The sequence below is a fragment of the Podarcis pityusensis genome (genome assembly GCF_964106645.2).
Source record: "Podarcis pityusensis genome assembly, chromosome: 1".
Classification (NCBI taxonomy): domain Eukaryota; kingdom Metazoa; phylum Chordata; class Lepidosauria; order Squamata; family Lacertidae; genus Podarcis; species Podarcis pityusensis.
Genome location: NC_138028.1, coordinates 273,762 through 300,928, shown reverse-complemented (window position 1 = coordinate 300,928; position 27,167 = coordinate 273,762). Strand labels below are relative to the sequence as shown.

At 52.7% G+C, this 27,167-nt stretch overlaps 1 protein-coding gene across 3 annotated transcripts in view; it reads right to left on the bottom strand.

Annotated features, from left to right (window-relative positions):
* LRFN5 (leucine rich repeat and fibronectin type III domain containing 5) overlaps positions 1 to 24,024 on the bottom strand; it is a 72,830-nt gene extending 48,806 nt beyond the window's left edge. For 2 of the 3 annotated variants that reach the window (XM_081021454.1, XM_081021453.1), the window contains exon 1: positions 23,258 to 24,024. The gene's annotated coding sequence lies outside the window, so the exon portion shown is untranslated. The remainder of the gene's footprint in view (positions 1 to 23,257) is intronic. The other variant, XM_081021455.1, reaches the window with a different exon arrangement.
* Between the last annotated feature and the right edge of the window lie 3,143 nt (positions 24,025 to 27,167).

The window sequence follows — 27,167 nt, the reverse complement described above, 5'->3', positions numbered from 1 at the left end:
CTTCTGACGCAATGGGACACCTGGACGGAAACCAGAGTGCACAGAAACACCATTTACCTTCCTGCCATGGCGATCCCTATTTATCCAAATGCTTTTGAACTGCTAGGCCGGCAGGAACTGGGACAGAGCAACGGAAGCTCACCCCATCGCAGGGGTTCGAACCGCTGACCTTCTGATCAGCAAGTCCAAGAGGCTCAGTGGTTGAGGCCACCTGAGTCCCTTGCAGAGCATAGTTAAACTGTGGAACTCCCTCCCACAAGAGGCAGAGATGGCTGCCAACCTGGATGGCTTATAAAAGGCAGGTTTATGGAGTAGAATAAGGCTCCCGACGGCTCTGCTGGGTCTCCACAGGCAGCAGTGCATCTGGAAGCAGTTGCTGGACAGGACAGCAGGGAAAGTGAGGCTCATGTGCTCGGCTCCTGGTTCTGGGATTCCCAGAAGAGGCGTCTAGCTGGCCACAGCGGGAACAGGATGCTGGCCTGATCCAGCAGACTATAACCATGGCCTTAAATATTTTAATGAATTGTTGAGTGGCTTTTTCATGATTTGATGTCTTGATACAGTGGTCCCTTGCTTCTCAAATGCCTTGGTACTTGGAACCCAAAAACTGCAAATCCAGAAGCAAGTGTTCCAGTTTGCGAACTTTTTTCGGAAGCCGAACATGCTCTGTTTGAGTGCCACACTTCCATTCTGAGTGTTACGCTGAAGTCTGTCTGTTTTGGCTATTTATTTTGTGTTTTTGTTTTTGTGGCTCTTTTTTTTTTGTCACTGTGAGGAACCCAGTACAGCTACTGATTGATTGATTGATTGTGTGACTGCAGTACATTGTTTATTGCTTTCATTTTATGGTCTCGTTAGATAGTAAATTTCATGTTAAATTGCTGTTTTAGGGGTTGTTTTTAAAAGTCTGGAACGGATTAATCCATTTTGCATTACTTTCTATGGGAAAGTGTGCCTTGGTTTTGGAACGCTTTGGTTTTGGAACGGACTTCCGGAACCAAGGTACCACTGCATTTATGTTATAACCTTAGTGAGGTTTACCAAGTTGTTCTATATATTAAGATACTGTAAATTCTTCTTGCTGTTTTTTTAATAAAAAAAAATAGCATTGTATTCTTCCATTTTGATTTTAGGTGTTTTGAGTGTTACTCATGGAAAAGTGAGACCTAAACAGGGACTTGGAGCCCTTCCGAAGTCCCACCCCACCCTCCCCGTTGCCTCCAAGAGTCGGCCTGTGGTGAGACGGTCCCTGTTCTTCTCCAGAGGGGGGCCAAGGAGTTCTTTGTGGGAAAAGACCTGCCCTCCCCCCAGGGAAGATGGTGGGGGGCAAGTGCCAGGGCAGACCCCCCCCCTGCATCTCCCCATTTCTCGTCTCCACTACAGAAACCTCTTCTGGGCAGGGAAAGGGCTTTGGTCCCACCAGGTCCCCCTTTCTGGAGCTTTTCCAGCTCTGCCATGTCCTGTTTGGAGCAGACCAACCAGAACTGCCCAGAGTGGGAGGCAGAGTCTCTTCATGGGAGCTTTTTAAGCAGAAGTTGGGTGTCCACCCGTCAGGTATCCCTTAGCTGTATTTCCTGGATTACGGGGGTGGGACTAGATGACCCCCAGGTCCCCGCCAACTCTACAACGTTATGATTCTTTGAGTATTTAAAGGGAGGCTCTGCTATGGATTTCAAGAGAGGCCTCATGAATCACGCCACATTCCCAGCTTCAGACCGTCTTCCTGGCTTTCTTAGTTTTTTAATTACTATTTACATTAATATTTTGTCAATTTTTAATTCTGTCAACTGGTGCGAAATGTATATTTTAAGAAAATCAGGACAGATATATTTTTGACACCTTTGCTGTATTTTAAAAATCATAGGACAACAGGGCGTTTTGAAAAATAAAAATAAAAAATACCTTTCCTAATGGTCTCTAACAAGGAAATCTTCTTTCCTTTTTTCATGATTCTATAAAAGGAGATTCCGACTAAGAAAGAAGAGTTGCTTTTACTGACAATGTCATTGTCTTCTTCCCTTTGTAAACCACTTTGAGGGTGTTGTTGCTTCACAGTCGGGGGGTGAATAAATGATTGTGAAATAAATAAATGCAGAGATGCAGGCAGAGCTGTTGGGCAGCGAAGAGGATGAGACTCTCCTTCCTTGGAGGCCAGAAGGCCATCGGTCGGGGATCCGTTAGCCACGATTCCTGCCTTGCAGGGGGTGGGAGAAGGTGACCCTTGGGGTCCCTTTATTGAGCTTGTATCCCACTTTTCCTCAAATGTTGGTGGCACCTACGGTTTTCATCTTCCTGTTTTATCCTCACAACACCCCTGAGAGGTAGGCTGGGCTGAAAGGCAGTGACTGGCCTCCGAGGTAACCCAGCCAAGGGGGGGGGGGGATTTGAACCTTGGTCTCTGCCAGATCCGAGTCCTGCACTCTAACCACTAGGCCACCCTTCCGTAATGCGCATTGTTCCAGAAACAGGCACCAGGCTTCTAAGGCTGCCACAAGGACAGAAGAGAAAATTGATGGCTCCGTGGAGAGCAGACACAATCTGGGTCTTATTGTGCGAGAACAAGAGCGTCTCTTTCAGCCCTTTAAGAAGCAAGATTTATTTGCAGCCTTTCCCACTAACGGATGCTCTATCCGTATGAAAGTGAGATAAAGCTAATCCAACATGTTCCAGGACACTGCAGAGAAGCAGAGGCTTCCTCCGACCATCTTCAACGGGGGGAAAAGAATGTGATTTGGATCTCTCAGAGACACGACGTCCTTATCATCTCAAGGAATATTCACGCCGCAGAAGATGGGGATAATCATAATGCCGTCTAAAAAAGGACAAACCCTGCAACGGAAACAAATTTTCTCCAGGAGCCAAGAATGGTAAATGATTTATGTGCACTTATTTTAATTTATTTTTTGGGCTATGTACAATTCATCCTGCGGACATGAAAAATTCATCAAGCAAAGAGAGAAGAGTTTTAATAAACTCATCCGGAGGTGCATCAAACTCATCGCCAGTGGGAGCAGAACTCCAGCTCATCCCAGGATGGCCGGCGTCTGCTGTGGGGTGGCAGTTAAGCCCTGGCACCGCCTTCTCTGGGTCTCCTAGAATCATGAAACTATAAAGTTGGAAGGGACCCCAAGGCTCATCTAGCTCAACCCCCTTGCAATGCTAAAGAATCCCTGGCAGGTGGCCTTCCAACCACTCCGTGGAACAAGAGTTCACCACCTTCCAAGGTCATCCGCTGTTGAACAGCTCTTGCCATCAGGGAGCTCTTCCTGATCTTCAGTCTCCTCAGCTACCACCACAACCAGCTTCTCCGCAGAGAAGAGACTGCTCAGCTAGATCAGGGCAAAGATGCACCAGACCCCTCACACCACCATGAAGTTCCACCAGAGCTGCTCCCAGCAGCAAGAGCCAGCCAGCCAGAGGCCTCTGCAAAGGCCACAAGCAGGGCCTGGAAACAGGAGAAGCCTCACAGATATACTGCTAATCTACAAGGAAGCTCTATTTAGCAGTCTTGAATACTGTCTGTTATAGAATCCTAGAATTGTAAAGTTAGAAGGGAGGAGAAGAGTCATCTAGTCCAACCCCCTATAATGCAGGAATCTCAGCTAAAGCATCCATGGCAGACGGCCATCCAACCTCTGCTTAAAAACCTCCAAGGAAGGAGAGTCCACCACCTCCCAAGGGAATCCATGCCACTATGGAACAGCTCCTGCTGTCAGAAAGTTCTTCCTGATGTTTGGTTGGAATCTCCTTCTTGTAACTTGAAGCCATAGGTTCGAGTCCTACCATTCAGAGCAGGAGAAAATAAGCTTGTTCCCTCTTCCATGTGACAGCCCTTGAGATATCTCTGAAGATGGCTCTCATATCTCCTCCCAGTCTTCTCTTTTCCAGGCTAAACATACCCAGCTCCTTCAAGCACACCTCATAAGGCTTGGTCAAGATCCTTGATCATCTTGGTTTCCCTCCTTGGCACACCTTCCAGCTTTTCCATATCCTCCTCCAATTGGAGTGCTGAGAACTAGACAGAGGACTCCAGGTGGGGCTTGACCAAGGCAGAATATTCAATGGATCCAAATGAGAAGAAAGGAGATCCCAGCTAAACATTAGGAAGAACTTTCTGCTGGCAAGAGCTATTTAACAGTAGAATGGACTCCCTCGGATGGTGGTGGACTGAGATTTTCCAGCAGAGGTTGGACGGCCATCTGTCAGGGATTCTTGAGATGTGATTCCTGCATTGCAGGGAGTTGGACGAGGTGACCCTCAGGTCCCTTCCATTGACTCTATGTAAAAGGCACCTCACCATGAAGAGGCTTGAAGTTCAAAACCAGCACCTGGAAAAATTGCAGATAAGGGAGAAGGCTTCATAGAAATGTAGCCTTGGAAGGGACCCTGAGCATCGTTGAATCCATCTCCCTGCAGTACACAAAATCTCATTTCTTGTCATTTGAACCCACTGATTTAGGTCCTCCCCTCCAGAGCAGGAGAAAACAAGCTTGCTCCCTCCAGCCTACATGATATTTGAAGGTGACTCTCATGTCCCCTGTTTCCTCTTCTCCAGGCTAAAGACACCCAACTCCCTCCACCTCACAAGACTTCCTAGACCCTTCATCTTCTTGGTCGCCCATCATCTTGGACGAAGCAGCAACTGGTCCCCATCCCCTTGCCTGCCTGTTTAAAGGAGTCTCCCCAGGTTGAATGGTTTGTGAATTTGATTAAATATTAGGAAGAACTTTCTGATGGAAAGTGGTGGACTCTCCTTCCTCTGAGGTTTTTAAGCAAAGGTTGGACGGCCATCTGTCAGGGATTCTTGAGATGTGATTCCTGCATTGTGGGGGCTGGGAGAATCCCTTCCAACTCTACAAGTCTGGGATTCTATGAACAAGGTGCAGAGATGGGGATTCTAATCATCACACAACACATCATGGAGACAGGAGGGCTTCCATGTTCCTGGCAGAGTTCCCTTACTCACCCCCAGGGGAGCCACTGGCAGCATTAACACCCCCCCCCCATGTTGGGCTCAGAGACTTAAGGGGTGTCCTGCCCTCTCCCCATCCAGAACAGCCCCCATCAGACCTCAGATAAGATGGCAGCCCAGCCCAGACCCCGTCTGGAGATTACAGAACAGAACAAGGATCATCATTGCAGAACTTTAATCTCAGATCCAATTACATTTTTTAAAAAACAAGTTTGATTCGACCTAATTATTATTAGGCCCGTTTTAATCAATCCCAGCACCCTGAAGGAATCTATCTCCCCCTGTCCTTTTTTCAAAGAGGCAGATCAAACATCCGAGCTGCCAGACCACAAAGGGCTTTGAAAAATAAGCAGCCTTTTCTGCAAAAGGCAGAAAACAGAGAAGGGGCTGGGCGGGGGATGCGAAAACCTTCCCCTGATGTTGAAAGGCCCTTTCCCAGGAAAAGTATTAGTTGCTCCAAAGGGGCTTGTTGGTTGGTTGGTTGGTTGATGATGCTTCCATGCTGTTTTCCCAAAGTGGCTTACAAACAATAACTAACCATAAGAGAACAACATAAAGAGTACAGCATAAATCATATAACGTAATTAACAAATCATCAGTAAAACAACTGCAATCTACAAAACGCTAATAACCAAACCAGCAACTAAAAAACAGGACAAACATCACAACTGCAGGATAAACTCATATTCTATTATTAACAAACCATGTTTTTAACCTCCCAAACAAGACTGTTGGCTCCCATTGTCCCCACCCCCACTAATACTCTGACTGCATGAAAGAAGCAAGTCGAGATTTGTATCTAGAGGCAGATCAAGGTCCTCCTTGCAGGAGGCGGCCTCTGTTTGTGTTTCTCTCGCCTGGCCTTTATAGGCCTCCTGGTTCTAATGTTCTTGACTCAGCTCTCTCTTCATCTGAGCCTTCGAGATAGGAGACACACTCGCAGCTCTGGCACAGAGACGAAATCTGGTCGGGGGCAATGTTCAGGCAAAGGCTTGCTAAGGGATGACTTTGTGGTGGGACCCTTGGCGGGGGCTCCAGCTAAATGGCCCTTTTCCTCCCACCCAAAGGCCAGGGGTCCACGAACACTGGCTGAAACAGCTCCCAGTTCAAACAGGGATCCATGGAAGACCACTTCCAGTTGCAGGGATCAAGCCTGCCCAGTGCCCAGAAGGCATCTCAAGGCTGAAGGGGCAGCCTAAGAATGTAATAAAAGCCCTGCTGGATGAGGCCCCTGGCCCATCTAGTCCAGCATCCAGTTCCCACAGGGGCCAACCAGATGCCTCAGTGAGAAACCCAAATTGGATTCGAACGCAAGAGCAGCTCTGCCCTCCTGCAGTTCCAGCAACTGACATTCAGAAGCATGGCTGCTTCCGAATGTGGAGGCAGAGCAGAACCACCCTAGCCAGGAGCCACCAATGGCCGTCCATGAATTTGTTTAATCCAATTTTAAATCCATCTAGGTTGGCAGCCATCACTGCCTCCTGCGGAGTGAATGCTTCAATTTAACCAGGCGCTGCATGAAGAAGGGCTTTTTCTTTCACAAGCTCCGGGGGTTTTGCTAGCCCTCCTCTAAGTGTCTGACCGCAAATGGGCAGCTTCTGCCGGTGCTCAGATTCTGTATTGCTTCCCCCAAACACAGACATACACAATAATAATAACAATAACAATATAATAATAATAATAATAATAATAATAATAATAATAGCAGCAATACCCTACCCATCTGACTGGGATGCCCCAACAATTCTGGGCAACTAACTGATACCCAGGTATGCCAGAGATTTTAAAGATTGCTAGAATGGGATGGCCAGTTGTGCTGTGTGCACAGACACAATATTTAGAGCCCAATGCAAAAATGAAGTGCAGATTCAGTGCCAAGACAGCTTCCTTTTACCAGCCCCACCCCAGGCTCTTGCTTTGGTGAACCTTCCGACTGATGAAGGTATTTTGTGGCATTAGATGTGCCTTAGGACAGCCTCAAATCCGTTCTGGAGAGTTCATCGTCTCATAGAACGGTGGGGTTGGGAGGGTTGCAGGAATCTCCAGCATCCACGGCAGAGGACCTTCCAAACTCCAAGGAAGGAGACTCCACCACCTTCTGAAGATGTTCGCTCTGTGGGGAGCCCAAGGACAGATTTGTGAGGGAGCCAGAATCCTTCCTCTGACAGGATGTTCCAGTGGCAGGACAAATTAAAAGGGGTGGGAGATTTTCCAAAACAAGAGTGGCCATCAAACCCCCAACCATGCAGGAGAAGGGAACCTTTTTCTCTGTTTCACTTATTTGGAGGGTTTTGGGGGGCAGAAAAGCTTTTAGGGGGGCACAAGGAGGGCTAGCAAGCATCATCTTGGGAGACAAGGCCTTTGTCCCCTGCTGGGGCAGTGCCTGGTCCCTGGACCACTAGCTCTCGACTCCAGCGCCACTTGAAGAAAAAGAAAGAGGAGGAGGAGGAGGAGGAGGAGGAGAATTCAGGAAGCTGTGGCTCTCAATTCTGGCTTCCGGCCTTCCTTGGCCAGATGGCCGGACAGGGCAGGGTGTGGGCGAGTGGCCCAGTTCCTTTATTTATCTAGGAAACTTACACAACCCTCAGCTTTGCCTGGAGATAAATTCAGGCAGTAAGTCACTGCCTGCAGCACAAACACAAAGGGCGCAGCTAGGCTACACATCCGCCAGCCCAGCCCCCAGAGGTGGTTTGCTGAGACGCGCCCCCCCCCTTTCTGGCTTCGCCTTCGTGATTCCGCTACAATTCTTGGCTCAAGACCAGAAGAAGATCTGCTCAAAGCCATCCGCCAAACCAGGAGCGTCACGGGTCCAAGATGCCTTTTCCTGCATCTGCCCAGAGGCCTGCTCATCACAACCAAGTGTCAAAAGTGTGACCCACATGGGACCCACTCTGGACTCGGGAAAACCTTTGGTGGGCAACTCTAAACTCATTTGCAGTTAAGGTATCCAAAGCCCCTTTTATCCTGATTTTTTGGAAGGGTGTTCATAGGTGGTGGGGTGGTTTGAGAGGAGTCAGCCCATCCATACTTTGCAGGACGGCGTGTGCCAAGGCCTGCAAGGGAGGGGAAATCACGAATCGTTGGTGCTTGCCACATGGAACGCCAACACGGCAGCTTCTCAACATCGCTTGTGACAATTCCCACCAAGCCACACAAATTCCCCAGTTGTTGTTGTTTATATATATATATATATAAAATAAAAACCACACCCTTTTTTACTTGCTTGCCTTGGGTCTCCTTGCTTTCTCATTCTGCCTAGGAGCACAGAACTCTCAAGGTGCCACACACCTCGAGTCAGATTTCCAAACAGGTGTTGAAACCAAGATGTGATTAAGGGGCAGACATGCCAGCACCACTTGGCTGCTCGCTCTTGCCAAGGACCCGATCCTTTCCCCCTGGGTGATCCCTTTGTGGGAGGAAGGGAGAGAACAGACTCCAGCCAGCTTTCCATTTTCCAAAAGGTGGGCTGGGTGGGGGATGTGCTGGAGAAGGGCTCTTATGCTCAGCTCCTGCCTGTGGGCTTCTCCCTGGGGCATCCGATGGCCAGGGCAAGAACGGGATGCCCTACGAGGTGGTGCCCATTGGCCTGATCCAGCAGGCTTTTCCGATGCTCTGATGAAGAGCAGCCTGCATCTCCTCAGCCTGCTGCCAGAATAGCTCTCTCCATCTGTCATTTACTAGGACCTGCTCTTGCCGTTGCTACCAAGAAAGCCGCTTGCTCGAGCGCGTTGAGGAGCATGACGGCATTTCCCTTGCATAACAGCACCAGAAGAGCCTGCTCTTCTGTGTTTCCATGAGAATCATAGAACCGTAGAAGGGTAGAGTTGGAAGGGACCCCAAGAGTCATCTAGTCCATCCCCCTGCAATGCAGGAGTCTCCAGGACAGATGACCACCCAACCTCTGCTCTCCAAGGAAGGAGAGTGAGCATCAGAAGATCCTGCTGAAACAAGCCAGTAGTTCACCTGGGTCCTCATCCTGCTCTCTCAATGGCTGAACAGTTGCCTGTGGGAAACCAGCAAGCAGGATCCGAGCACAAGAGCCCTCTTCCCTAGCTAGGAGCCCTTGATAGCCCTCTCCCTCACCCCTGCACCTCCATGCGGGCCAAGAGACAACCAGGAGAAGCTGGCACCATTGAAGAAGCTTTCTCCCTTGCTTGGGGGGCATGCAATTGTGCCATGTGCCCCTTTCCAGGTGGTAGTGCCCAGCACATCGCTCTCAAGGATGACCAGGGATCCCTGAGGCCCACCATGTCAGTGTGATGTGGTGGTTAGAATGTCAGACTAGTAGTGAACTGGGTTCAAATCCCACCCAGCCTGAAGCTCATTGGGTGAACCTGGCCCAGTCACTGCCTCTCCACCTAACCCTACCTCGCAAGGTTACCATGAGGATCAGATGAGGAGGAGGAGAGCCATGTACACCACTCTGAGCTCCTTGGAGAAAACGGTGGAATATATATGCATTCAATCAATCAATCAACCAATATAATGCTATATCTGCAATTAGCCTTTAAGGTGCCATAAGACTAACTCTGGGAGGCAATTTATACACACATGTTCTCTGCTGCGAAATTCAAAAGCCTTCTAACATTTGCCAGGCAGAAATCTCTTTTAAATTCTGTTTTTGAACCACTTGTAAAGTCAGAAGTTGAAATCAGGCTCATGGATTACCTTAAAGGGGTAGAGGACAGTTAGGAAACAGCCAGTGTCCAGCTGCACCTAAAATACCAGGACTCCGATCCATTGCCCAAATACAATGATTTCCCCAAGCTCTCTGTGGCCTCACCTCTGATCCAAGGTCCACAATTCCTCCACCAACTGTCACTGTGAAGCTGCACTTAGCGGGTTAAAGGGTTTCCAGCCATTTCTACATCCAGCAAAAAAACCGAGTGCTCTTGCAACCCAATCTTGAAAGTTGCCCAGGCAGGAAGTCCAGTAGGACAACCTGGCTTCTCCAGGAGAGGCCACCCTGTTCCCAGACAGGCTGAGGCACAGCAGTGCAGCTGGCACCAGGAAGAATTTCTCCCTCAGGTTTCTTCTAAATCCTCTTTCTTGCCGTTTGAGCCCAGCGGACTTCAGGTCCAACCCTCTGGGAGATCTCAGGGTAGTCGTGAAACTTGCTCTCACTCTCCATCCCACACAAAGACAGGTGGATGCCATGCAGAAAGGAGGTTATGGCATTCACTTCCCATTCCCTCAAAGAGAAGCCAGGAAGAGTGACTCAGACCTGTGGGGAGGGACCCACAGCAGCCACAGCCCACCTGCCAGGTTGATGTCATCTGTGGAGTCTTGCATTGCTAAGGAGAAGCTCATGACTGTTCCAGGAAAAGCAACCAAACAGGCGCTGACGGACAAAACGGCTCCTGCGAGCCAGAGTGAGGCCCCACCTCACGAAGGCCAGCACCTGACACAGCAGGGAAGGCAGGAGGCAAGGGCAGCTTGTGGGTCCTGGGTGGGCTCCCTGTCACCCCTTCTGCAGGACCACCAATAGAGGCCCTCTGATGGAGGAATCAAGCGTGCAGAAATCGCCCGTCTGAGACCTCGTTGCTTCGGCATTTATTTTTACTTCTTGCACTTTTAGCCCACCAATATCCTCCAAGGAGCTCAAAGTGGCGTGCTCCTCCCCTTTTCACCTTCACAACAACCCTGTCAGGTAGGTCAAATTCTGGTGCCCAGAACTGGACACAATATTCCAGGTGTGGTCTGATCAAGGCAGAAGAGAGGGTACCATGACTTTCCTTGGTCTGGACATTGGACTTCTCTTGATGCAGCCTAGAATAGCATTCGCTTTCTTCTGCTGCTACTGCATCACACTGTGGGCTCAGGTGAGGCTTGTGGACCACCAAGACCCACAGACCTTTTCCACATGTACTGCTGGTAAGCCATGTTAAGGGAAATTCTGGGTTGAGAGGATACTCAAGAGCCCAGCTCGTTGGGCAGAGCCTGCGGGTCTATATACAGTCAGAAAGGAAGGACGTTCCAGCCAAATATAGGAGCAAAACAGTGGTCAGTAGACCACGATCTTTATTGTTGCGCAACAGGTCTCCCCAGGAGTAAGAACCCCGAGCAGGGGGTGACATCCTCTTTTAAACCTTCCCTCTTTCCCCCAGAATACACTTTGAGCAGCATCATTGACACATCGCCTCTACATCACTAGCATGTCACAAATGGGGAGGAGTATACAAGGGTTACACAAGTTCAACATTAGGTCACTTTCTCAGACACCTTTCCCAACCCCTCTTAAGTATCTCCAAAAGAACAATAAAACTTTTTACATCTCCTTGCCCTCAGGACTTATCTGGAGGTGGGCTTTCAGAACACCTAGCTTGCTAAACTGCCTCTGCAGATGTCCATTGCTGCCCCCTTGGTCACTCCCTGGGTGGGGTGCTCCCTGGTGTGTATGGGCTCTCACACTTGGAGAATTGTGGTGGGATGCCCTGTTCCTGCTGCCTACGTGACTTCCTGCTTCTTGGTTCATGGAGGGAGGTGGAGCCCAAATTCACCTTTCTTTAAGGGTTAAAATGGTGTTGGAATGAGGAGAGTTGGTTAAAGAACGGATTTTCTACGAATTTATAAAGCTAGGTATCTTCCCTGAGCTGTCAAGTCGAAAGGATACATTCAGGCATAATATTTGTAACATTGTAACAACTTTAAAGATGTGGGGGGGGCATGTCATTTCCATAACAGCTAAGTATCTTCTATGTGTGCAACTGGTTCTTCCTGCTTGAGTGTAAAAACTTGTGTCTGTCCCTACTGAAATCCGCTTTGTTAGTTTTGGCCCAGTTCTCCATGCCATGCAGCTTTTTATAAACATTTATCATGCTGCCTCTCACTTGCCTTTTCTCTAAAACCAGAGAGTCCCCCATGCTAGGAGAGGGTGTTACAAACCACCGGCCCCAGGTGACTATTGGAGCCATGAGACAAGCAGGTTGCAGGACGGCAGCAGCCAAAGACCCACCGAGGCCACGACTCCGGGGCTCAAGCTTAGAGACTTCGCCACCAGCTTCCAAGAGCAAGCCCACATCTCCAGGGCCACCCACCTGAACTCCTCTCTGCTTCCCTGATCTCCCCCATGCATTGCCAAGAGAGGACCATCTCAGGATGGCCAGAGGAAGCTGCAACAACCATTCACCTCCTGCTGGAAGCCCCAGTGGGAAGTGGCCTTTCGTGGGGGCCCCCAATGCCATCTCCCTGCAACCCGATTTTTATCAGAGCGAAATCCCAATGTTCTTCTTCCTCACTGGCACAAAACCAGTGATCAGGAAAGAGATCGGAGAGGCAGGAAGTTGCATACACAGAAGGCAGCAGATTCTCCTTCATTGGAGGTTGCTGAGCAAAGGTTGGCTGGACTAGATGACCCTTGGAGTACCTTCCAAATTCACAGATTCTCTGTGGAACAGCATCTGAACTTACAATTTCATATTCAAGGTAAGCAGCGAAGGAAGAAAGCGGAGGCTGAGCAGGCAGCCGAGTGTGGAGGATGCAGCGGTGGGTCTTGATCCGCTGGGATAAAAAATAAAAATCCCATTCTCAGGCCTAACTCTAGGGTTACAAAATAGTCTATAAATATGGGGAATAAATCCCATTTAAATGGACCTAAGAAGAGCCTGCTGGATCCTGGCAATGGCTCACCTACTCCAGCATCCTGATCTCCCAGGGGCCAAGCAGATGGCATTATGGAAACCCACCAGGAGGATTCAAGCCAAAGAGCCACCTTCCCTCTTGCAGCTTCCAGCAGGGGGTATTCAGAAGTATTTACTGCCCCCACCATGAAAACAGAGCAGAGCCATCCTGGCCAGCAGCCATCAATATCCCTCTCCTCCTCCTCCTCCTTGAATTGGTCTGACCCTCTTTTAAAGGCATCTCGGTTGGTGACCATCACTGCCTCCTTTGGGAGTAAGCTCCATAGTTTAACTCTGCTACATGAATAAGTCATTTCTTGGTATATTTGTCCGGAATCTTCCAGCTTCCTGGGACGTCCATGAGTTCCAGTGTTATGCGAGATGAAGTCCATGCTGTGCACAATTTTACAAACCTCTATCCTCTTACTTGCCTTTTCTCTGTTTAAGATTAAGTCCCCAAACTCTGCAGCCTTTCTCCGCCCCCATGATCATTCTGGCGGCCCTTCTGTGGACCTTTTCCAACTCTACATTCTCCTCTTTGAGGTGAGGCAACCAAAACTGGACACAGCATCCCAGATCTGGTTGCACCACAGATTTGCAGAACAGCATTCTGATATCAACAGATTTATTTCCAATTCCTTTCCTAGTGATCCCTGGCGTGGAATTTGCCTTTTTCGCAGCTGGGTTGACATGCTGAATTTCTTGTCACTCCGACAGTCCTTGGTTGCTCCTCCTGGCCTGCCCAGACTCAGGAGAGCGAGACGACGAGATGTGGGTTCAGGTGACCTTTCTCAGGTGAGAGGGGAAGGAGGAGAATTGGGGGTGAGCAAAGCAGCCAAGTCCTCCTCTCTGGAGGTTTGCATAGTGTGGGGGCTGTTAAGGTGCAACCCAGACCTTCTCCAACATCTTTTTATAACCACAGCTGGCATGAAGAATTAGGAGTCAGAGGAACACTGAGCCGACCATCCAGCAAGACAATTCAAAGCTCAATTTAACTATGGTTCAGGGGTTCCCAAAACCTTTGGGGGCCCCACCCCCTTGGTTCCACAAACTCATCCTCTACTGTCCCCTACAAAAAGCATTCTTCAGAATAGCAGTTTGCACAACCCACCAAGGAAGGCAATAACACGACAAAACTCAAAACAGTAACCAATTAATGCAACAAAATGGATGCACTTGATCTGTCAGCTTTTCAAAGTCTGGTGGCCATTTACACCCCAAGCGTCCCCCTGCTGCCCCCTTGCCTCTCAGTGCCCCCCACTCATGTCCCATCACCCACTTTGGGAGCCACAGCTCTAGAACAAGCCATGCGCCTCACGAGGTCAGGGGGAGGACTGCCACATGCGTGCCATGGATGAGCATGTTTGCTGACAAATCCTGCTGAATCCAGCATGACCACAAATGCACAGACAGACACATCCCTGCTTGACTGCAGAACCAGGCGAGGGCCCCCCAGAAAGCATAGGAGAATCACAGATAACACTGACGATCATGCCTGCCTAGATATTATTCTGACGGATAAGAGGAGCCACCCAAGATGGATAATCCCTTCCTTCGCTCTCACAGCACAAAAGTATCAAAAAACGGAATTACGACGTGTTTAATAATAATAATAATAATAATGCACCCAAACAAAAAGAAATAAGCAGAAATATCTTTTTCTATTTCCCCTTTCAGCTATTAAGAGTGTATTGCTAAAATACACCCTGGAAAGTAATTCAGCAATGCACAATGACTACCGCAACAGTAGTGGTGGGGGTGGGGGTGCGCAATTCTGCAGATTTGCCATTTCACACAATATTTGCAGGTAAGAGATGAGATTCTCCCCATTTCACGGGCTTTAGATTTACTAAGGAAACAGATGATATTGTAAACAATCCATTTTCCCGAGGAGGATAAACTCAGAAAAGAGGCTTCGGAGAATGCCGGCACCAGAGATATTTCTATTCATTTCTTGATCTGTGGAGCGCCCACGGTGCTGCCCTTACAGCATCAAAGAACAATTCTTTTCAGCCAACAGGGCTCCTCTTGGCCCCCATCTCCCCGCTGCTGCCCCCCCAGATGCCCTGCAAAACATAGGCCAAGGGAGGAAAGTGTTGGCAGCGGAGGAATGTGCATGCACCGGATGAAGAAACTGCTTGTGGCCCTCCCCTCTGCCCTTCTCTGTACTGCCAGTCATTGGGGGTGCCAGTGGGGGGCTGGGGTCCAGCAACATCAGCCCCCCCACTGGCCACTCTGCTGGGGGACTGACAAGGAGACCAGAAACCCATGGCAGGGGGCCGGTCCACTGTCCCTCAGACCTTGTGGGGGCCAGACCATATTTTGGAAAAAGAATGAATTCCTAAGCCCCACAAATAACCCAGAGATGCATTTTCAATAAAAGGACACTTTCTACTCATGTAAAAACACGCTGATTCCCGGACCGTCCGCGGGCCAGACTGAGAAGGAGATTGGGCCGGATCCAGCCCCCAGGCCGTAGTTTGCCTACCCATGATCTAGACTGTTGTGCGATTCAGGCAGCCAGGAAGTGCAAAAGAACACAAGAACAGCCTGCTGATCCAGCCATCTAGTCTAGCGTGCCTCCTGTTCTCAGTGAATTCAGGATTAGGCCTGGTTGGCACCATTGGTCTCGTCAAGGCACCAAGTGAATTTGGGGTGTGGGTGGCTCTTAGTGGAAGCTGTGGTGTCTGAGCTGCATGCTCATGTTCAGATCATGAGAAGAGCCCTGGCGGAGCAGACCAGGGTCCAAGTAGCCAAGCATCCTGTTCTCACAAGGGCCAACCAGATGCCCATTATGGGAAACCCACAAGCAGGATCCAAGCCCAAGAGCTCCTCTCTCCTCTCCTGGGGTTTCCAGCAACTGGTATTTGAATGAATGAAATTTATTATGGTCCCAGACCAGATTCACAAACCGTACTAGGCGAACATAAAACACAATAGAATTAAGTCTGAATTAACAATCAACTATGACAATAAACAATATGAATATGACAGCCATTGGAAATGTGGTTTAGGTCTTAGTCTCTAAAATATTATCTCGAGTTTGTACCTGAGACCTTAGTCTTTGTAATAGCACAGCTTGTTCCCTGAGTTTTATGGCAGCCACGCAAAATTTGGCCCCCCTTAGCGTGATCTCTGGATCCTTATCCTCTATCAGGAATTTTAAGCATTGAGGTTCAGACCCACTTGGAATTTTCTGTATAACAGGGGTGATAAAGACCGAGCGAATATCCTCATAAAAACGACATTTTAGCAAGACATGAGAGACGGTTTCCACCTCTATCAGGCCAAGCCGCAAACTTGTTCCACATACGGTTTACCCACAGATCTGCCCTGCAATAAGGCAGATGGCAGCACGTTGAATCTGGCGAGGGTGAACGACCGCCTATATTTAGATATTTGTAATTTTGACAGATATATTGCTGGGGTAAAACCATCTTTGACTGCTGGGTGTTTATTCATCTCACTCACATGACACTGAAATTCTAGGTCCCAAATTTGTTGGCAAATTGAGCAACTGGCTTTTGGCAGCCTCGTTGCCTCCTTGATCACTTTGGTGGCCCCTTTCTGAAACTTCTCCAACTCTACAGTGTCCTTTTTGAGGAGAGGCAACCAGAACAGCACAGTATTCCAAAGCCAGTCACACCACCGATTTGTATAATGGCCCTATATTGGATTTTGCCACTGGTTATTACATTTCACATGGTTGATTTTTGTGGTTTTTACAGTTTACGTTGTATTGGCATATTTATGGATTGCAACCTGCTCTGAGATCATTTGATACAGGGCAGGTTAGAAATGCAGTAGCGGCAGCTGACGTTATTAATAAATATAAGCTGCATTTTTTGCGCTCAGGTACCTCAAGGTGATTCCTTTCAGAGCAAACGCAACGGAAATGCTGAAATCAGATAGAAACAGCAAAGAACAAAAGCTAAAATCCTCTTGCAGCAACACATTTAAAGGGGGCAGGTCTTCCCTGCCCCCATGTGAAGAATGAGCCCCATGAAGCCACAGAGAAGGATGAGGAGGATTAAACAAGGGGGGTGGAGACTCCCTTGAAGGAGCAGCAAGGGAAGGAGCCACACAGGGCAGTGGTGAATTGGGGAGAGGCCCAAGGACATGGATAGGGGAGCCCTCACGGGGGGGGGGGCACAATTTTGGCATGCAGTCCTGTTGGGAAGAGCGCCACCCCCAGGTCAGAGGACAAAGGGGCCCAGGCCAGGAAGGCAGCTTTGCTGAAAAAGATGGAGCTCACTTCTGCAGGAGGGCAGCGACCATCACTAACTGGAATGGCTTTTTAAAAGAATTGTGCAAATTCATGGAGGACAAAGCTCTCCATGGCTCCTGGCCACAAGGACTCGGCTCTGCCTCCACAGTCAGAGGCAGAGATGCTTCCAGTTACTGGAAACCCCAGGAGGGGAGAAGGATGCTCTTGTGCTCAGATCCTGCATGTTGGTTTCCCATTTAGGGCATCTGGTTGGCCACTGTGAGAAGAGGATGCTGGACTAGATGGGCCTGATCCAGAAAGCTCTTCTGATGTTCTTCAATCTGGTACCGGCTTTCAAATGAGTCACTAAGGAGCACTGGCAGAGGAACAGGGGTGCGGGGGGAGCGCACCGTCTCTGGCGGCATAATCCCGGTGGGGTGCCATCATGGCTCCCCCCTCCCGTGCTGGGCGCCATGCCCCCAGGATGCGTGCCAGCCACACCCTCTCCTGGTCTCGGCCCCCCATCCCCCGCCGGAGCTTGAAGCTCCGCCACTGCTAGGGAGGTGGAGGGGAGCTACTCAATTTGGACAGAGGATCTCTGTGAGGTTTATTGGCATAGGAAGAACATAATATGGGTGGAGAGAAGGAAGGGGCCATGGTGGGCTCAAGCTGATTGTTCTTTCCATTACAAAATATCAATTGGCTGGAAGGATCCCCACCCCAGAGTCAATTCCAGCTCCTTCTCCCTCAGCCCAGCCCTCCAAACCAAAGCAGACCTCGGAAGCTACAGGGACTTCAGGTTGGTCAACAGGGGGAAAGGGGTGATGAGCCAGGGAGGCCATTAGCCTGATCTGGCTGCTTTTGGGCTCCTCACCAAGATCTCCTCAAGCCAGAGGAATGCAGAGAGGGAAGGGGCTCAGGGCCCCAGAGCCAGGAGGAGGGTAGGAGGCCAAGGAGAGAGGGAGGCTGGAGCCAAAGAGGGAAGCACGGGCACAACGCAAGGGAAGGGACCTGTTCTCGTGCAACACGGAGTGGCAGGGGAGGGTCTGGGGGACCCACCACGGGGCATCTGCCTTGCCACACCGACCCTGCCTGGGACCCTGATCAGAGATTCTCTAGCTGAGATCCCTGCACTGGACACGCTTGGAATAGATGACCCTTGGGATCCCTCCCAACTCTCTGATTCTATGGCAGTTTTGAATATGCATCACCTGGATTTGCATTATTCTGTATTTGTATCATTGTGTTTGTACGTATTTGCTTCGAACGCCTTATGAATTTACTGTATGGTTTTGTGTTTTTATATTGTTGCAAACTGCTGTGATATATTTTTATGAAACAGTGGTATATAAATATATTTTGGTGAAGAATGTATCTGTTTGTTCCTGGGAGTTGCCCTGGGAGTCTTTTGGCGAAAAGGCAGCATGTAAATAAACAGTAACATAACCTAACGAACCAGAGCTTCGCATGGACCCACAAAGCCATGGAGAGGAGATGGCGACTGTCTCCTTCCTCCTCAGGTTCTGTTGCACCACTAAGCCATGGTTTGCTTTTGTGTCACCTGCTTTTGGTTTGCCTGGAGTCTGTCAACCCACAAGCCCAGATTCAGAGGACAAGTTCTGCCAAACCATGACTTAGCTCTCAGCTGCAAAGTGGGCGCATTCTCCTCTCTGAGAGACCACACTTGCATGCCACCATGAAGCCATGGTTGGGCTTAGCATGACAAACTGGGTTGGCATCTCTTGTCTGTTTATGTGGTGCAGGAAGTGGAGGCAGGAGCCTCAACTTCTAATGCTCATGCTTTGGGGAGCACCAGCGGATCTGTAGCAGCCCTAATTCTTCAGCAAAAGGGTCCTTTTGATCCGAGAACAAATACCTTGTACTGCTGTAGTCCAGAGACATCCATCAACAACCAGGATAACAAATTGAAACGAGCACCTGCTCCAGTGTAGCTTCTCCCTTATTTATGCTTCAAGATCTGCTCCTCTCCCATAAATGGAAAAGAAAACCAGGGAGGAGGAGGAGGCCAGGGATTTTGCCAGGCTGAACTGAGCTCTCTGGGTTGTCTGGGAGGCTCAGCAGGACAAGCCTGTGACCCAGGACTGCTCTATCCCCTCCTCTCTGGCTAGAATGTTTGCTGAGATTCCTGCCGTGCATAGACTAGACGAACCAACTCTACAATTCTATGAACCTCTTATCTCCTCCAGCTCTCCCATGCCAACTCCCACAGGTATGATCCTTGCAGGTGTGTCTGCTTCCAAGCCCCTTGGGGGTGAGAGGACATCAGCACCCCGGACTTTTGTATATCCATGCCTTGGGAACTCTGCACTGTCCAGGACAGACCACCACCTCCTGTCTGTGAAACATTTCAGGCAGTGGGCAGGACCAGAGAAGTGGGGGCATCGGGACACCCCCACAGCCCAAGGATGCTCTTTAACTCATTTGATCCTTCCAGTTCTCCACAGAGCCTTTGCTCAAATCCTCATCAGCCAAACAGAAATCCAAAATGGCAGCTTCCATAGCCCCCCCTGGGAACTCAGCCTTGTAGGGCCACCAAAACGCCCAAGAGCCTTGGGCCCCTCTTCCCCTCCAAGCCACAAACTAGGACTCCACCAGTTGAAAAAGGAAATGCTCCAGCATTTGAAGGGGGCTCCTTTCAAGCTCTGGTCTTCAACTGGTGGGGCAAGAACCACTAGCAGGTCACGGACTGATTTGAGCAGCAGCTCAAACAGGAGCACGGCCACCATGGAAATAGATGGGAAAGGTTAAGAAACGGATCCCCCAATGCATGTTTGTCACGGATGCTTTAGTTGTGATTCCTGAATTGCAAGGGGTTGGACTAGATGACTCTGAGTCTATGCAAAGTGCATCCTGGGTCTGAAAAGGCTGAAGGCTGCAGCTTTAGAGGCTGCTTCCAAGCGTGATGTTGGAACTGGCTAGTCCACAAAACTGGCAAGATCCACGCTGGCAGGAACCAAGGTCTGATGTCTCTCCCTCGCTCTGGCCAATTGTGTGTCAAAACCTCGCACACGTGACCCATAGAGGGGAGAGGCTCAGAAGCATTTCACGTCTCCCTTGAAATCGGCCTCAGGTGCCCAGAGCACAGCCCCCTTTCCACTCATTCTCTCCCTCTCTCACACACAGGTGCACCTCTGAGGCCAAATCCTGCCCCTCGCCTCCCCCTTCCGCCCACCGCATGTGGTGCTTCTACAACCGCTGCACCTTTTGAAGAGACGCATGCAGAGCTGCGAGGCCGGCACAGTCCTGCATGGCTTGTTGTTTTGTTCTGGAGTAGCATCTATTTCAGGCTCAAGGGCACGGGAGACACCGAGAGGAGAAAGCAGCCGCCACTACGAAGGCAGCCTTTGGTCCTGCTGGGCTGAATCGCTCCTCTGACAACCGCTGCCTGCCTGCCTGCCTGCCTCCTCCCCTCAGCCTCCAGCGGAGATGGTCACATCTGGGTATTCACATGTGGGCCTGAGCACACCCCCCACCCACAAGTGCCCTGAGCCATTTGGCAGTTGGCCCTCCAAAGGCAGCCAAACACTCTCCAGGCAAATTCCCCTGGAAAGGACTGAACCATGTCCATATTTCAATTTCTTCTGGTGGGGTGGGGGCAGGGAAGACTTCCTTGCCAGGCCTTGTCCCCCTGCCCTATCTGGATCAGCACAAGCTGCTCACACCTGCTCCAAATGACACCCACCCCGCCGGCAACCACCATGGCTGCTCCACAAGGGCCAGCTCTCCTTGCCAGCAGACCTCGCCTACTTAGCTGGGGCTCGGCTCAGCCTGCTAAAGACAAAGCTAGTCTAATGATTTTCCTGAGCAGAATGTTTGGTCTGATAGCATCCCCAAAGATTTTCCTATAAAACCAGCCCTGTTATCAAGCCCTCGAGCAGAAGGAGTATCGATCCCCTGGGGGAGAGGGAGGGCAAGCAATTGCAGCCCGGGAGACTTGCCCACATCCAGCTCTCCTTGCCCAGAAGGAGAAGAAAGGCTGGACTCCCCCTTGAAGGTCTCCTTGGTCAGGAGGAAGGAAGGGGCTTTGGGGGTCTCCTCCTCCACAACCGCCTTGGGGCTCCTTGGGCAAGTGGGGGCTGGTGGGGGCTGGAATGTGGGTGCCAGCCTTGCGGTCAATGTCCTCCCTCCGCTGCCAGAGGCAGGAAACTCTGGAGGCTGCCTTCTCCTGAGTCAGACCACTGGGTCCATCTACCGTGGTCTTGTCTACCTTGGCTGCCAGTGATGGCTCTCCAGGGGTTCAGGCCAGGGACATTCCCACTCCCAGCTGGAAACACTTGGGGCTGAACCTTCAGCTTTCAAGGCAGATGCTCCACCACGAGGACCCTCAGGAGGCCCCCAAAGGAGACCACATCCTGGGGAGCACCAGTGGAGAGAGAGTGCTGCTGCTGAGGTGGCTCTCAGGTCCTGCTTGCAGGTGGGGAGACCAGGATGCCCGACTAGTCAGGCCTCCGCTTTGGTCTGATCCAGCAGCCAGGCTTTTCCAATACACTGCTACAATGGCAAGTAGCAAAGCCTCATGCCTTAGGCCCTAAAATGAAGCAGCCATCCTCATGCATTATCAGAGCAATCCTTGCAACAGACCTGTAAGGGGCCACCTTTCCTATCCATATCACAGCTGGGGGCCAAGGAAATACGGGCTTCCTAAGGCCACCTCATACAGCCAAGGTGACATTTGGACAGAGGACTGGCCTGTCTTCCACCTTCCAACCAGTCGCTACTCGGGGAGTTGCTTATGTGGGATCCAGGCCAACAGGCCATGGAGCTCTGTAGCATCTACACTGCCTGGCAGCAGACTCTCCAGGGGTCCAGGGTCTCCCTCAGCCCCTACTTGGAACCTTTTTCAGGAAAGGTAGGCGCTCATCCCTTGAGCTCTGGACTTCCCCCTGAGAACGTCCCCCTCCACCAATCTGTGCATCTGTCCTCTGGTGCAAATAAAAGGGGCAAAGAGAAAGTCGAACTGGGTCTGAGTGTGGGCAGGATGAGCTCCATGGCTCAGAGAAGAGTCTCAACTGGGACATGCCTGGGGTGGGGGGCCAGGAGCCTCCTCTGGCCAAGCACATATCCCCAGGCCAGGAAGAAACCGGCTGGACATGAGGCTCAAACAATGTCCAGAGATACTAAGTACCCTTCCCCCACTTGGGGGGCCTCCTTGCTCTCCAGCCCCCCAACTTGCTCCAGAGCTCTGCAAAGACCTCGGACCTGCTCTCAGGGCCTGGAGGGAGAAGGGAGTTCCCACCAGCTCACTATTAAAGGTGCCCCATTCCCCTGAAAGCCCCACACCAGCAGCCAGGAGGAAGAGACCGGGGCCCTACAAGCACAATTCACAAGGGCCTTACAGAAAGACGCTCCTCTCCACCCCCCCCCACCTCCAAAAGGGGGGCAAGTTGCAGCAGCAGTTTAGGTCCCCGACCAAAAAAACAGGAGGGCAACTTAACAGCTGGAAACCTCTTTCCTCAGAGACGCGCCCCCTCCCCCCCCCTCCTCCAGGGAGCCTGGCATTTCCATGCCCATCGACCGGGGGGGGGAGGGATACAGACCCCACCAATACCTGGGCTCTGTCCACATCCTCTTCCTCCCCCCCCCAAAAAAACCTGCCATTCTCCCCGCCCCCTCCCACTTCGGGGCTCCAGCAGCACGCCTTTCCAGGAGGCGCCCCACACCTTCGGAGAGCAGCAGGAGGAGGGGGGCAGGAGCGAGGAGATCCAAAGCGCTGGGGGAGGGGCAGCCCAAAGACCCTCTCGCCTAGAAACCGGCAGGGACACCCCCCCCCCCAGCTGCTGCGGAGAAAAAATCTACGCAGGCAAGAAGCGGAGCGAGTCCCCCGAGGGGTCCAGGTTTTTTGGGGGGGAGCCTAGATTCGGCGGCACGAACGGTGCTCCCCCCACCCCGGAGAAATCCCACCCACCCACTCGGCGCCAGGCCCTTGGTTCTACGTGCGGGGAACCGGGGGCTGTCGGCTGACTCCTTGCCCCCGGTGCGGGGGGGGGGCCGCTCCCGCATCCAGACCCTCCAAAACCGACCCTGGAGCTCCCCCAACCTGCCAGAGCCGCAGCGGCAGGCAAGCGGAGAAGCGAGTTCCGGAGCCCCGAAAACGGGGGAGGATTTGGCAGGTGGGGGGAGGGAGTGCTTTGCAGGAACCTCCATTCTCTCCCTGAACAGGACGGGGAGGGCGGGGGCGTCCTTGTTATAGAAGCGGGAAGAAATAAGGAGGGGCAACGCTCACCCCCTCGTCGCGCAGGAAAACCGGGAGAAGGGCGCAGCTGCCACACCTGGCCGTGCCCAGCGGGACCCTCCCCTCCCTTCCCCCTCCCTCCGACGGGGAGGGCGCGAGGAAAGAGGCCCCCCATTGGGAAGAGGTGGCTCGCCCCCTCCCCTCGTCTCCCAACCCCCTCCCCGCGCGGGGGCTGCAATGCAGAGAGCGCGAGCCGAGGCGCTTACCTGCTGCCTCCCGGGGAATCCGACCGGCCGCCCGGGGCGCTCCGTCTCCGGCGGCCGCCTTCCTCCTGCTGCTGCTGCTGCTGGCCGCCTTCCTCGTCGTCGTCCGCCCGCTCCCTGCTCCGGTGCGCCGCTCACCAGACGCCGCGGCAGGCGCCGCATCCTAGAGGCGAGAGGCGGCGGCGGCCCCGGGCGGCGGCGGCGGCGCAAGAGCGGCTGCGCTCGGGGCCGGAGCGCCCGGCTTGGCGGGCGCGCTCAAGCCGCCGAGCTCGCCCCATGGGAAGCGCGCGGGCGGCGGGAAGCGACTCCACCGGCCCGGGGGTGACCTTGCCCGGCCCCGACGCCCTGCGCGCCGCCTCGCCCGCCGCTCCCGCGATGCGCAAAGATCCCTCCGGGCGCGCCGCGCCCTCGCTGGCCCCGGGCCCCTCCGCCCCAGCGCCGCCGCCGCCGCCCCGGCCGCCGATCACATCCCCGCCGTTGTTGTAGCCGCCGCCGCCAGGCACGAAGGAAAGAGCGCGAGCGAGAGGAGCGGGCGCGCCGGAGCCTCGGCCGGGCGCCGTTCAGTGGCGGCGCCGCGGGGACAGTGGCAGCCGAGCGCCGCCCGCCTGGGCTCCTCCGAGCGCGCCGAACCGAGCCTCTCCTTCGCCGCCGCCGCCGCCCGCCGCGGCCAGCTCCATCCCCGGCGCCGCACCACCAGAAGCCCCGGAACGAGGCGGCTGCCGCCCGGCCGAACCCCGCTCGCCTCGCTGCCGCATGAAGCCTTGTGGCGGCGGCGGCGGCGTCTCCTCCGCAGTCCGAAGCGCGCCCGAGTGGCGGAGACGGGAAGCGTCCGGCGGCGCGGAGGGGCGGGCAAGCGGGCGGGCGGGGAGGGGGCGGCGCCGGCGCAGGAGCTGCGAGGCGGCGCCCGCCTAGCCCGGCCTCCAATAAAGGCGCCCGCCGCCCAGACGCCCCTCCACTCGGCGGCGGCCGGGGCTGAGCCGGGACGCACCGCCGAGGCCGTCGGGGAGGGGGCTGCCCTGCCTGCGCCCCCCACCCCCGCTCTCTTCCTCCGGGCGGTGCCCGCCTGCTCTGCCGCGACCACCGCTTCTTTTCTCCTCACCGCCTCCACCAACAAAGAGACGGGGCGCGGGCTCTCGGCTCCGTCGGGTGCCGCTCCCTCTCGGATGGCAAGGACGGCGACGGCGGAGCTGCCGGGGCGCGGGAGAAGGTCCGCGTCCCCGCGCTTCCAAGCGACGACTGGAACGCCGGCCGGACGCCCCGTCGGAAGAGGATGGAGTTTGTGGGGTGCCCGGCGCGGGGCGGGGGCGCAGGGCCAACAGCACGAGGGCCAGCGGTTCTGCGACGTGCTGCTGCTCTCCGGAGCGGGCCCGAGGGCAGCTAGCTGAGCCGAGAAGGGACGCGCTCCTCCCGACGGGGCTCGCGCTCGGCCGGCCTCTCTCCAGGGCGCGGCGCGGGCGTTTCTTCCGACGGCGGGGAGGCTGGACGGGAGCTCCGCTCCGTGGCGGAGGTGGCGGAGGGGTGCTGCTTCGCTTTCACCGGGCAACGGGGCCGAGGCGATCTGCCTGCGTGGAGGGAAAGCGGGCAGCAGGCCGGACTCTTAGGTGACAGCGGCGACATCCATTTAAATGTGTTTGTGGGAGTGGGGGATATTGATTTGTTCTTGTTTTTATGATGCGTGTTTTGTTCTCATTTTGTATTTCTAAGTTGCAAACCACCCTGTGATCTTCAGATGAAGGGTGGCATACAGGTTTAATAATGATAATGATAATAAAGTTCATGGGCCTACCTTGCAGGGGTTGTAGGAGTACTGAGGGGGCTTGGAAGTTCTTTCAGAGCACAATCCTTTGGAAGTCACTGGTGGGGATGATGGCCCTGCATTGAAGGGGGTTGGACTAGAGGACCTTTTGGGTGTCCCTTCCACCTCTGCAATTCTGTGATAATGATTCTGTGCAATAACTGAGCGTGTCTCAGGCTGAGCTCCAGAGCCTCTGCGCAGCCCTCACCCTGCCTGCTTGGCTGGCCTGAGGCGGCTGCCTGCTCTCTCTCCAAGGAACATGCTGGCTGAAACCACTAGGCCAGCCACTCTCCCTGCAGTGTTGTCCCCTCATTTGACAGCTCAGGGCAGGGCTTGCATTGAAGGCCAGGACACCCAGGTCAAGGGTGACCCCCAAACAGGGCAGCAAATGGTGGCCTGAGGTCCAGGAAGATCCTTCCACTTCCCCACATCCCCCTGAGATGGTCTGCTGTCGCGGATGATGGTACTGTGGAGCAGCCTGGAGAGGAGAAGGCAGCTCCCTGCACACAGTCAAGTCCTCCTTGGCAGGGTAAGGTAGAAAGTCCTGAGGTGTGGAGGAGCTCATCCTGGAGTTCTGCTGTAGCCTCTCCAGGGCTGAAGGGGGTCACCTTCCAAGGGGGGGGGTGAATACCTCGAGGCAGGAAATGGCTGGCTTGAAACTTGCCTCTGCCAAGAGGCCTCAAGTCTCTTAGACCTGGCCTCCTCTGACCTACCTTACAAGGTTGTTCCAATTGATATGAAGCACTATGAACACTCAAAAGCACCCGAGGGACACTGAGGAGCTACATGCACCTTGCAAGCAGGTGACTCACCTGGGTGACTCACCCTCTGCTCCCTGAGTAAGTGGGAGATCCTGGAATAAGAGCCGGAAAGTGGGTGACCTCCTTCTCTGAGAAATGGAGGGGACCTATTGGCAACAGCAGATCCTAATGCAGTAGGCCAGGCAGGACTCCCTGTGGACCAGTGGGGGAGCCAGTGTGGTGTAGTGGTTAGAGCAGGCATGGCCAAACTTGGCGCTCCAGATGTTTTGGGATTACAATTCCCATCATCCCTGACCACTGGCCCTGTTAGCTGGGGATGATGGGAGTTGTAGTCCCAAAACATCTGGAGGGCCAAGTTTGGCCATGCCCAGGTTAGAGTGTTCATCTAGGACCTGAGATACCATCGTTTGAATCTCCACCCACCCAGTCAGCCATGAAGCTCAGCCTAACCTACCTTGTAGGTTGTTGGGGGGATCAAATGAGGAGGGGAAGAACCATGTGTGCCACCTTGATCTCCCTGATCTCCCAGGTCCTAATCCAACACTCTCTCCACTGAATCTCCAAACTCCCTGTTCGAGCAGTTACAATATAAGTTCTCCTCTTCCATGCAGAGAGATGCCGGCTTCTTAATTAGTTGGGAATAGTGAGTTTTTAATTATTTGGCTTGGAATCGGCCTCTGTCCAACTCTTAATGCTTGTCTGTATTCTGAGCTGAAGGGAAGCCATACATCCTGTGCCAAGACCCAAATTTATTCTTCAACTCAAGATGTAAAAGGAGGTTCTGCAGTCCACAAGGAGCCCACCAGGCTCCTGAGCCTCTTAGTGAAATTTAGCTGCTGTGAAATCATAGAATTGTATAGTTTAAAGGCACCCCAGGGGTCATCTAGTCCAACCTTATGTAATGAGGGAATCATAGCAAAATGGCCCCTGACAGATGACCATCCAACCTCTGCTGAGAAACCTCCAAGGAAGGAGAGTCCACCATCTTCCAAGGGAGATGGTTCCACTGTCAAACAGCTCGTAGCATCAAAAAGTTCTTCCTGACGTTTAGCTGGAATCTCCTTCCTTGCCATTCAAATTCGTTGGTTCAGATCCTCCCCTCAGGAGCAGGAGTAAGCAATCTTGCTCCATCTTCCATGTGACAGCCCTGGAGATATTTGAAGATGAATTGGTAGCCCAGAACATCCAGATGGACCCCAAATGTATGAAAAATCATAAAAGTGTCAACAAATAAATACTGAAACGGCCTGAGCCGTAGAACTGCCGCATTTTCATTCACTGCATCCCTTGTGCCTGGAGGCACCATTAGATGAAGAGCAACTGATAGACAGATTCTCCTGGCCAGACCTTTTGTGAA